Source organism: Ictidomys tridecemlineatus, chromosome 11, assembly GCF_052094955.1.
Source record: "Ictidomys tridecemlineatus isolate mIctTri1 chromosome 11, mIctTri1.hap1, whole genome shotgun sequence".
Classification (NCBI taxonomy): domain Eukaryota; kingdom Metazoa; phylum Chordata; class Mammalia; order Rodentia; family Sciuridae; genus Ictidomys; species Ictidomys tridecemlineatus.
In genome coordinates, this window is record NC_135487.1 from 115,247,218 (window position 1) to 115,259,940 (window position 12,723).

The 12,723-nt window shown below is 34.9% G+C and overlaps 1 pseudogene; it reads left to right on the plus strand.

The window, feature by feature from the left end:
• Positions 1–11,060: 11,060 nt before the first annotated feature.
• On the plus strand, positions 11,061–12,028 carry LOC101963105 (methionine adenosyltransferase 2 subunit beta pseudogene; annotated as a pseudogene).
• The last annotated feature ends 695 nt before the right edge of the window (positions 12,029–12,723 follow it).

The window sequence follows — 12,723 nt, forward strand, 5'->3', positions numbered from 1 at the left end:
TATCATATTCCCTCAAAAAGATGGAAGGGGTTGATTAAAGCACTGTGAATACATTGATTAGATGCTTTGACTTAGAGGCATACCTCTGTCTGGGCACACATATTAAGGTAAAAGAAGTCTACTAAGTCTACTAACAATTTCTCTAAAAAATAGGCATGAGAGAGATCCATTCAAGGAAAAAAAATCTCAACATAAAAATACAGGTGACAAAGAAAGTAAGGAAATAATTAGGGAGACTTCTAAAAATCCCTCTACTCTAATGAGAATAGAGAAACAACATACAAGAATCTCTGGTATTCTGTGTGACCAGTTCTCAGAGTTTATAGCTGTGAGGGCCTGCACACACAAAAAAAATCAGAAAACTCTGAAATAAATAACATAATGATGTATCTCAAGATCCTATAAAAATCAATAACACACCAATTCCAAAAGAACTAGAAGGAAGAAAATAAATAAGAGTTGGAATTCATGAGAGAGAAAATTTAAAAATAATAAAAAGATTGATATAAAAGTTGGTTCTTTAAAAAGTAAAACAAGGGCTGGGGATGTGGCTCAAGCGGTAGCGCGCTCTCCTGCATGCATGCGGCCCGGGTTCCATCCTCAGCACCACATACAAACAAAGATGTTGTGTCCGCCGAAAACTAAAAAATAAATATTAAAAGATTCAAAAAAAAGTAAAACAAGATTGATAAACCTTTAACTAAATAAACCAAAAGGAAGAAAAGATCAAAATTAAGAAAATTAGACATGAAATGAGAAGGTAAAATCACAGACATCTCAGAAATCCAGAGGATAACTAAGGACTATATTCAAACACGTATTTTAATAAATTAGAAAGTCAAGAAGAAATGGATAAATTTTTAGGCACAAGTGAATTACCAAAATTACCAAACTTGAGCACAGTGGATAAAGAAAACCTAAAGATACTGATAATAAACAATGAAATTGAAGGAGAAATAAGAATTCTTCCAACAAAGGAAAGCCCAGGACCAGATGGATTCTCAGCTAAATTCTTGCAAAGAATATTAACAGAGATACAGTGATGCAGAGGCAGGAAAAAAGGCTCCAAGTGGCCATGTTTATTTATATCAAAAGGTTATGTTTGGTCATTAGTGCCATAACTACAAAATTGTTTAGTGTTTCTTTTTTCCCAGGAGCTGAGTGTCTGAGATCAAGGTCCATGCTAATAAGACTAGCGCAGAGCCTCTTCACGAAGAACATTATCATAGCAACTAGACATTGCACATGTATTAGTTATCTTACTAGATTCTCGGAGAAACTACAGAGCATTCTAAACATGGGAAACAGTATGCCTTTTACTCCCGGGAGTTTGCTCACCAGAGGAATGCTTTCCTGTATATTTCCATGATCAGAATCCCTACAAATTCTACCAGACTTTTAAAGAAGAACTAATATTCATGCTTTGTAAATTATTACATAAAATAGAAGATGTGGAAATACTCCTAAGTTGGTTCTAAGAAGTCAGTATCACCTGGATAACAAAAAAAGATTAAGAACACATAAGGCATGAAAACTATAGACTAATTTCCATGATGAACAGAGATGTAAAAATGCTTAATTAAATATTAGCAATTTTTATTCAAAATTACATTAAGAATAATATACATCATGATCAAATCAGCTGAATTTCAGGAATATAAGAATTGTTCAATATATGCATAGAATTAAAGACAAAAGTCACATGACCATATCAATAGATGCAGAAAAGGCATCTGATAAATTTGAGCACTTTTTCATGTTAAAAACACTGAAGAAATTAGGGTTAAAAAGGAACTTAACTTAATATTATAAAGCCACAATCATGCTGTCTGTTGAAAAATTGCAAGCATTTCCTCTTGAATCAGAAACAGCACAGAGATTTTCATCAACACCATTCTTATTAAATATAGTATTCCAAATTTTATCCAGATAAATTTAGCATGAGAAGATTATAAGGGATACAAATAGAAAAGAAAGAAGGCAAATTACCAATATCTGCAGATGATATGATCCTATACTTAAAATATACAAACAACAAAAAAGTCCATCAGAAAACTTCAAAAACTGATAAAATCAGCAAAGTTCTGGGATACAAAATCAACACACAAAAATTAGTATCTCTTAAATACACTAATAATGACACTGCTGAGAATGAAATCCATTTATAATAGCTCAGAAAAACCCCACTGAGGAATAAATCTAACCAAGGAGAAAAAAAATGTCTATAATAAAAATTATAAAACACTGAAAAAATATTGAAAAAGACACTAAGAGATAAAAAGATCTCCCATGTTCTTGGGTAGGCAGAATTAATAGTGTCAAACTGGCCATAATGTGAAAAGTATTCTACAGATTCATTTCAATGCCCATCAAAATACCAATGATTCTTCACAAAACTAGAAAAAAAAAGTTGTAAAATTAATTTGGAAGAATAAAATACCCAGAATAGTCAAAGTAATTCTAAACCAAAAAAAAAAAACAATATTGGAGGCATATCAATATCTATGTTCAAATCATACTACAGTGCTCTAGTAACAAAAACTGCATGGTATAGCATAAAAACATACATGTAGACCAATGGTACAGTATGGAAGACACAGAGAAAAACCCATACAAATAGAGTCATCTGATCTTGACAATGGTGCCAAAGCCATAGATTGGAGAAAAGATTATCTTTAAAACAAATGGTGCTAGAAAAAACTAAATATCCATATTTAGAAGAATGGGCCCCTCACTATACTCACATCATGAGTTTAATTCAAGGAAAAAAAGGTAATCTGAAGAATTTCTATAAAAGGTATGTGAAGTATTTGAATCTATCATTCTGTTTTTACAAATTCTGACAGCTACTAATAGCATAAGCTTTCTTCAGAAATTTTTTAGTTTAGATATTTCCAGGTTCTTTCTTATGAAGAAAGCCAAGAGACTCTTTAGAAAATATTATTACCTTATTCCCCCTTTATGGAAAATGCTCCCAAGCTTTCTTGATATTTGTGTTTTAAGTAAAGTTTCAGGTCTTCTCAAGAACAGAGAACAAATAAAATACTGACCTCCCCCAGCTCCAACTCATTTTTAGCAAGATAAGCAAGAGTGTCTGTATTCAAAAGGAGCAAGAAAGACTAACTGAAATGACTCCCCACTACCACCCCACTTCCTATAAAGGTAACCTGTAAAGAAATAAAGAACCTACAACAACTATCATTTTCAGCTACTCCTTAAAGATTATAGAACACCTGTGTTAGAAAATTATAGGTGATAGAGAGATTGAATGAGAGAGATTGATGTTAAATATGAAAGCACATTCTGGAGAATCTCCCCTTTGCTACAGATTTATTTCAGCTGGGGAGTCACCCGTCAACTTGTGCTTGAACTGAAACTAACTGCTATTTGTTTTTCTAGAATCTGGCTTCAGCAGATCTAATGAAGACCAATACTTATGTATGCACTTCTCAGATTTTGTTCTTTCTTGTTTGCATGTTAAAATTTTGAATAACTTATGCTGGCTTCTGTGCCTATTGTTTAGTGCTTTTCTCACCTTCCTGGTACTTTGATAGGCACACTCTTTAAAAGTATGTGCTGTACTAACCTCCCCATTTTTAGTTATTAGATTCTTAAAGTTGCTATGTCAATGCTTTCATATTTAACATCAATCTCTCTCATTCAATCTCTCTATCACCTATAATTTTCTAACACAGGTGTTCTATAATCTTTAAGGAGTAGCTGAAAATGATAGTTGTTGTAGGTTCTTTATTTCTTTACAGGTTACCTTTATAGGAAGTGGGGTGGTAGTGGGGAGTCATTTCAGTGTAGCAATGAGGTACTAGAGACAAAGAACTTAGTGGGAGGGGGATGAGAAAACTTTCAAATGGGCTTAAAATGAAAGAAGGGAATTTCTTTTGCAAAGGCATGGCAACTGGTCACTATTGTAAACTTTAGAAATTCACAAGAAATGCTGTTCTCTGACAGAAAATACTCTTAGGTTTATTTTCTTTCAAACATGGCAAAGGGGCCTTAATATATCTCATGATGAATGATTGCTTCCAAATGTGTGAAACTCTAGATAGAGTGCAGGAAGCCAAGCTTCCAAGTGAAGCTGGAAAACCACAAAGTTTTCTCCTTTCTTCATTTTTTCCACTGGCTCCTCTCATTTCCCTGATTACTTCAAAGTCTTTGCTATGGTTTTTGGGTAAATAATAGCATTGTGGGTTCCAAAGTTTGCTTAAAAGTGTTGCCACAGGAATCCAGGGTTAGTGGTCTCTAAATGTTTGGAGTCTGAGGCTAGTACTATGAAAATCATGTGTCCTAGTCACACTCCAGATTTTTTTTATGTTTCATTAGTGCATTATACTTACACATAAAATTGGGGTTTATTTTGATATAATCATGCATGGATAAATTATAACATGCTCCAATTAAGTCCCCAATACTTCCACATTCCCTTCTCTCCTCTCTCTCCCTACTCACCTCTCTCTAACTCACTGGACTTTCTTCTATTTATTTGTAGATTTTCAATTTTTAATTGGTGCTTTATAGATATACATAAAGATAACACTCACTGTGGTATATTCATTTATGTACGTAGCATAATTTGGTCAATATTATTCTACAATTCCTCCTTTTTCCCTTCCCACTTCCATCCCACTCTGCTCCATGGGTATTCATTGATTTTTTATGGTATCTTTTCAACACATGTGTGGTGGGGTGGGTTACTTAGAAAACTCACCAAGTCCCAAGTTTATCCAAATTAAAGAGTCTTTATTCTGACCAGTTGGGTCTGCTTCTCACAGGATCAAGTTGTCTCCCCAGAAAGCAGCCCCACCTTTAACAATTCAGGATATTTAAAGGCAGAAACACACACACACACACACACACACACACACACACACACAAACATGCAGTTAGGTTAGCATAGCAACAAGCAAGCAAGCACACACACATACAGAAGCTGAGTAGAGCTGTTAGCAAAACAATGTAAGGTAATTAATAATATTTGTATTCTCATGGGATTTTCCATAACCATAATTAAAAGAAATAGATCAAAATGTTCCTAGTCAATACAAGTAAAGAATGGCTGTGCTTTGGTTTTGACTGCTTTTGCTAGGTATTTAAGATCAAGATGCTCAAACTGAACTTGCTCCCATCTATTGTTAAGAGTGAGGTGAGTTCCCTTGGGGGACACTCTTGGGGAACTTGTGAGCAGCATTTTAGCTCTGCTAGTGCCATTTGTGTTAGGATGGGTCAAGGTCTTGCTAACCATGTGGCTTTCCCTTGGAAGCGTCAGGTGGGTCTCCTTTTTTCAATGGCCCTCCTCTTTTGCAGCATGCCCACTGATTGGCTTTCCATTCTCCAGTGATCTCATTAATCTCCCTTATTGGGAGGTTAAGTGGCCCAGGGTTGCAAAGCTCTTCCCCTTTTCCCTAGGTTCAGGCTGACTCAGAGGGCAAGAGCCAAATATTGGTTTTCTTGGCCCCTTTATTTTAACCTTCATCTTTAAACCTTGGCCTTAAACATTCAGCAAGTCAGTCTTATCAGTCTTAAACTAAGAGTACTTGAATTTAACTCTAATGTTCATTACTTTATGGTTCATTTTATTTCTTTCAATTACTGTCTATAGATGATGGCTTTATATCTCAAATTAATTTAGGTTTTGTGTTCTTGAATTATTACCTCTGCAAAACATTAATAGGCATTAGTTACAAGAAAAATACAAAGTGAAATTAACAAGAGTAAAAACATATTTAGCTTGTATATAATTTTGAGCATTGGCTGAGTCATACATTATATCCCCTGTTTGAGATCTTATAATAAAATCAATCTTTGAATACAACTTTAAATGAACTGAAGTCTGGCTTAGTTTGGAGTCATTCTGACACACTATAAAGTGGAAGGCAGAGCCTTGTCTCAGGTAAAGTGGGGCTCTTTACAAATCTTAGGTAAAATGTTCTAGTTCTGAAGTTGGTCTCATAATATTAACCTTTAAATGATCAAGCTGTCATTATCTTTTAAAATACTTTAAAATTTTTGTATCCAGTTATTTGTAGGTAAACAACTCAGCAGGGTGGGTAGGTGCCTAGGAATGCTCTGTGGGTCTTTCCAAGGACAAGGGTCACGCCCCCTTCCTTGAAGAGGCTTTGCTCTGAGGTAGAGGCTGGTTTTTCACTGCATAAATGTAAATATATGAGTGTGGGGTATGTGTATGTGTGTGCTCATGTATGTGCAAGTGTGAGTGTGTGTGTGATACAAATGAAAACAAAAAGACACATTTCACAGTATCTGGGTTTTATTCACTTAATCCACAATCCACATATACCTATCCCAGCCTTTTCTCACTCTTTTTAATACTTTTATTACTTTAATACATTTTGTGAATATGATACCATTATTTATTCAGTACCTAGAGGCTGGGATAAAAAGTTTAAGTTCTTTCTACTCATTTACTGTTACAGGAAAAACAACAACAACAACAACAACAACAAAAACTCTGCTGCAGTAGGTAATCTTGTTCAATTTTAACATCTTTTATCTGTGATTCCAAGGCCCAAACTTACAAAACTGAAAATATTTTCATTTGGCATGCTCATTTGGCAGCTAAACTGTAGTTGAGAAGATGTTAGGCTATTTATAATATTTATTTATACTACTTAATGTGAATTTGTGTATTTTTTCACCAATATATAACTGTTTGATTATAGGCTGTTACCCCCAACTCCTACTAGAGTTGTTACAAGATATACTCAGTTGTATACATCAAAATATCTTTCAAAAATACTAAGAGTTTTGGGTAAGTGATAGTGGGTCTATAGATGTTCATTTTTATGAGTTGTATCTTTGGGATAAATTTGAAAAAGTGGAGTTGCTACAGGTATGTGCATTTTAAATTTTGATAGGTATTATTAAATTGCTCTTCAAGGAGTAAATGATTTATATCACCAACATTAAATGAAAGTACATAGTCCTTAATATTAAAAAATTACTTGATGTTTGTTAATATAAGTGAAAAGGTGATAACTTACATAGTTTCAATTTCAGTTCCTTTTTTATTGGTGAGATTATGACTATAAAACTTATGGTTGATTTTTGTGCAAATATTTAAATTTTTAAATATCAGATTAATGGGCTCTCATGAATCATGAATATTCACCCATATTTTTTTTGTATTTTGACTTATATTTTATTTATTATAATTTGTTGAAGAAAGTTTTAATCTTCATATTCATATTCATCATCAATCCATATGGAATTTATTTTGGCATAATGGATTTTATTAGTCTTGAGTTGTTGCTATCAAAATTGTCGTAAATTTATCAGCTTTAAACAATTCAAATATTATATCTCAGTTTTCTGAGTCAGAAGTCCAGGACAGCTTAACAGAACTCAGGGTTCAGTCTGGACTAAAATATTTGCTCAAGATTTCACTAATCTAAAATCAAGGGAACATCAAGGATGCATTTGGGAGAATCTATTTTCCAAGTTCACTCACAATCTTGGAAGAATTTAGCTCTTTGCAGATGTCAGAGGTCCCCATTTCCTGTTTGTCAGGAGATGGGCTCTTCTAACCCTCATCCCCTGTCACATGGCCCTTTCCACGTATGGTAGTTTCTCCTTCATCATCCACATTAGAGCATCTCCTGCAGCTCCTCAACTCTGAATTGACTTCTGCTACTACTCTTCTGAGGGTTTATGTGATTTCACTGAAACATACAAATAAGCCATGATAATCTCTCTACTTGAGGTCAGTTTGGCCACATAAAACACATAACACAATCATAAGAATAACACTGAACAAAGATCTTAAGAAACATTTCAAATTCTGCCTACTACAATAAAGAGGGGTCCACTTTTATTTTTCTTCCAGATTTCTAGCCAGTAGTCCCCAGATTATTTTTTAAATTTTTTGTTTTAATTAGTTATACATGACAGTAAAATACATTTATGCACTTTGAAATACATAGCTGGGATATAATTTCTCATTTTTCTGAGTGTACATGTTGAGAATCATATTGGTCATGTAGTCACATATATACATAGAGTATTAATGTCTGTTTCATTCTACTATCTTTCCTATCCCCAACTCCCCCTCTCCCTTCACTTCCCTCTACCTAATCTAAGATAACACTATTCTTCCCTAGTGCCCCCCACCTTATTGTGAATCAGCATTCTCATATTAGAAAAAATATTTGGCCTTTGGTTTTGTGGGACTGGCTTATTTCACTAAGCATGATAATTCTCCAACTCCAACCATTTATTGGCAAATGCTATAATTTCACTCTTCTTTAAAGTTGAGTAATATTCCATTGAGTATATATACCACGTTTTCTTTATCCATTCATCTATTGAGGGACACCTAGGTTGGATCCTGAGAGACACCCAGATTATTTTGATTAAGTCACTAGTAACAATTTGGTTGGTTGCAGAGGCTGGCTTTGAACTTGCAATTCTGCTGCGTCAGCCTCCCATGTCACTGGGATTACAGGCATCTGCTACCATTCCTGGCTTTAGTAGTTCTTCTTATTAAAAGAGATAAAAACCATTCTGGAAATTTGTCTTTTAATTTAATTAACTTTTTCATTCTATTTATATTCAAAATTTAGTTGTGGAGTTGTTGTTTTTTGTTTTGCTGAGTATCTTCTCTTTCTTCTTCCAATCCATTCTTTTTGGGATACAAAGAAGAGAAAGAGGATACTTGGGTTTTTATTCCTTTTTAAACTTCTGCTGGTTTGGAAACTAATTTTATTTCTCTACCATAAGATTGCCATTAACTATTTAATAAGTATATCAAATATGTTACAATCTCTAAGTTAATATATTCCTTCCATCTGAATAATAATTAGAATTTCTTAATTTGAATAAACTTTTGCATATTTCTACATTGCTTTTTTCTCTTGAAACTAGTCATTTTAATTATTTTATGAACTAAGTATTTGAAACTTGGTTTTCAAATTTCTTCACTCATGCTTCCTTTTTGTATCTCACTTCTCCCTTGGAGCATTCAATTTCCTCAAGAACACCTACTTAGAGGGAGATAAATAGAGGTAAACTCCTTCAGTAAGGGTTGAAGTAAAGGGTAGAGATAAAATCCAGTAACCTTCCAAAAGATTAAGAAGTGAAGTCACTTAGTAAGGGAGAGATAAACTATCAATCTTTGAAAATTTTATTTCAACCTCCACTTAAATTACATTTTATAAGGGTTTACTTTCATTCAGTACTTTCAAGTTTTCTTCTGAAAAGCAATACTAGGTAAAGCTATTGTTAGCCTAATAGTCAGCTATTGTCTTTAATTGGTTTTGCAGGTTACTTTGTTTCCTAGCAGTCTCACTATATCTAGGCTTTTATTTATTTTCATTTTTCCAGAATCTGATGATCATGACTTTCATCAATTTTTTTTGGGGGGGGGGTACTTTTAAACTTCCATCAATTCTTTAAAAAATGTTCAGCTTTTATCCCTTCATAAAGTGACTTACTCTCAATTCAGTCCTTCAGGAATACTTAGGAGATGTATTTTGAAATGTCTCATTCTATCATCCACATGTTAATATCTATATCCTAAGAATCCAACAGTGTCCCACAGAGTCAGTGCTCAATAAATATTTGTGGAACAATTGAAATAATTATTTATACTGAACCCATCATGGAAATCAGAATAAATGCATCAGTCCAAGTAAAGAATTGGACATCTCCTAAAGCCCAACTTCCTAGTAGTTGAATCTTCAACCTGGTAGTCAAACTCAGACACAAAACAGCAAAATTGAAGATCATTTGCTGACAGGAACCAACTGTTGCAGTATGCTACTTACAAGAGTCAGGATGGATACTATGATTTGTTCTCTATTTTGAGGAATTTGCATAAAGTGACAGAAAATATGTTGCACATCAACATACTGAACATTAGAAATTATATGAAATCAGGATTTAGTATGTATTTGAAGTTTCCTTTTGGACACTTAATACAGATCAGAATTAAACAGTAGTTCTCTAATTATAAAAAAAAAATCAACATTTTTTATAATTACATTGATGTAAAAACTGAAGTGACTTTCCCAAAGTCACCTTTAGTTAATTGGCTAAAGCCAAATTTGATCCTGTGTCTGCCCCAGGGCCTGAATTCCTCCCTCACACCTTTCCCCTTTGACTAAAAGTTGCCTTCTGGCAATGCTCAGGAAACAGAACCAACTCCCAGTCAGGCAGTGGTAACTCAGTACTTTACTCTGCAGCAACTGAGCCATGGCATTCCAACTTATTGATTACTAATAAAAATCATCATTCTCAAAAAAAAATACTTCATTCATTTACATATATTATTGCATTAACTCCTCCTCCTCTCACCATACCCATGAGCAGAAGCAGACAGATATTTACTCCACTTTACAGATTAAGAACTGGACATTTACAACAAGTGAGGCACTTCTTCCAAATTGACAATGTGAGCCAACAGAGAGTGGAAAACAGTTCTGATTTCAGCTTCACTTTCTCTCACAAAGACAGAGGGTGTCAGTGGGATACAGCACGCTTGGAGAGGTGGCAGCTGCTCCGTTGTGCATGGTGGGTTAGGAGAAAGTAAACATCCCCAGAAGGCGGGCTCTAATTACTGATGCCATTGGACTCCTTGGCAGAGCTGTATACAAAGAATCTCAGCAGAATAACTGGTATGCTGTTGGTTGTGGTTTTAGAAGAGGTTAATTTGGACAGGTTAATAATCTGTTGAATTCTAATGCAGTTCATCACATCATTCATGAATTTCAGCCTCATGTCATAGTACATTGTTGCTGAGGGCCATTACCAAGTAGGAATGACGCATCGAAATTTCCTTGCCAAGCGTACCCCATGCTGCTTAGAGGACATTCGATGGGACATTGCATGCATGCTTTAATAAGGTGACCTTGCTCAAGGACCAAGGCGGATCCGGGTTTAGAGCTGATCAGGTTTGAGGAAGTAACCGGCTCCTTGAGTTTAAGGCGTTGCCAGTTTAAGATAATGGGTTTTAGGGAAGTTGGAGATTGAAGATTATTGCTGGGATTAGGGTGTTCCTGTTGCTTGTTCCCTTGAGTTCTCGGGAGATTAAAATGGGGTTTGGAGATAGCCTCGTGGGGTAGGTGAATTGTGCGGGAGACGGCAGAACACGATTGCCCCTGGACCTGTGTGGAGGCAGTGTGAGAGCTGGAATAAAGAATTGCTGTTTGAACCTACAAAGGCGTGTGGTGGCTCGTGATTCTGGTGCCAAGCCGAGACATTGGCTTTGGCACATTGTGCAGCAGAGAAGACCAGATGTTGTAGAGAATCAGCCAGATGCTGCTTCTCAATTTAATGTGGATGCTTCTGGGAATTTAGCTAAGGAAGCAGCTGCAATTGGAGCATTTCTCATTTATATTAGCTCAGATTATCTATTTGATGGAAGGGATCCACCTTACAGTGAGGAAGACATACCAAGTCCCCTAAATTTGTAAGGTAAAACAAAATTAGGAGAAAAGGCAGTCCTGAAGAATAACTTGGAAGCTGCCGTTTTGAGAATTCCTGTTCTGTATGGAGAAGTTGAAAAGCTTGAAGAAAGCGCTGTGACGGTCATGTTTGACAAAGTGCAGTTCAGCAACAAGTCAGCAAACATGGACCACTGGCATCAGAGGTTTCCCACACATGTCAAAGATGTGGCTACAGTGTGTTGGCAGCTGGCAGAGAAGAGAATGCTGTACCCATTAATTAAGGGAACCTTTCATTGGTCTGGTAATGAACCGATGACCAAGTATGAAATGGCATGTGCATTGAAGATGCCTTCAACTTCCCCAGGAGTCACTTAAGACCTATCACTGACAGCCCAGTCATAGGAGCACAATGTCCACATAATGCTCAGCTTGACTGCTCCAAATTGGAGACCTTGGGCATTGGCCAGCTAACACCATTTCAAATTGGAATCAAGGAATCACTCTGGCCTTTCCTCATTGACAAGAGAAGGAGACAGTCTTTCACTAGTTTATTATTATTTTTTTTAATGAAAAGTATATATTTTGTGGCACTTTTTAAAGAAAAAAGGAAATAGTTATGTATGGGTACTCTTTAATTGTGACTCAAAATCTTTCAGGTAAATGATATTCTTACACTAGTGAAATTGTCTAAAGAAACTACAGGGCAATGATGCTTTATTTAGTGATGATTTTTATCATATTTGTTCTGGCTGAATTTGCAGTTTGAAATAAAATTATAATTCTTAAATATTTAGAGCCAGGATGAATCAGACCTGCTGTAGACTTATTTTGTATGAAATGCATTGTTCATTTCTACGAGTTCTGTATTTTCAGGTTTGTTTTTTTTTTAAGCTGTTGACTCGTATGTTGATTAAAGTGTGAAGTCATACAAAAATCATTGGTGTTCATTTTGTGCTTTGCTTGAGCGAAGATCAAAATATTTGAAGAAAGAAACTTTATTTTTGCAACTTAAGTACAGTTTTTATGCTTGAGATACTTCAATATGTTATGTATATGGGAACTTCTGCAGTTTGATGCCTCCTGCTTTCCTAGCAGTGATGGTGAACATTTGAAAGAGTATGTATGTGTATTTTTAAATATAAATATAGAACTATTCTTTTCATCCCATGTTGCTAAATAACATTTCATATGTGTGGTTATAATAATAATAGATCTCATAATTCTTTGACCACTCATGAATAATAAATATGTGCTGCTGACAAAACAAAATTTAAAAAAATAAAAATCTTTTAACAGTCAGGTGTGGTGG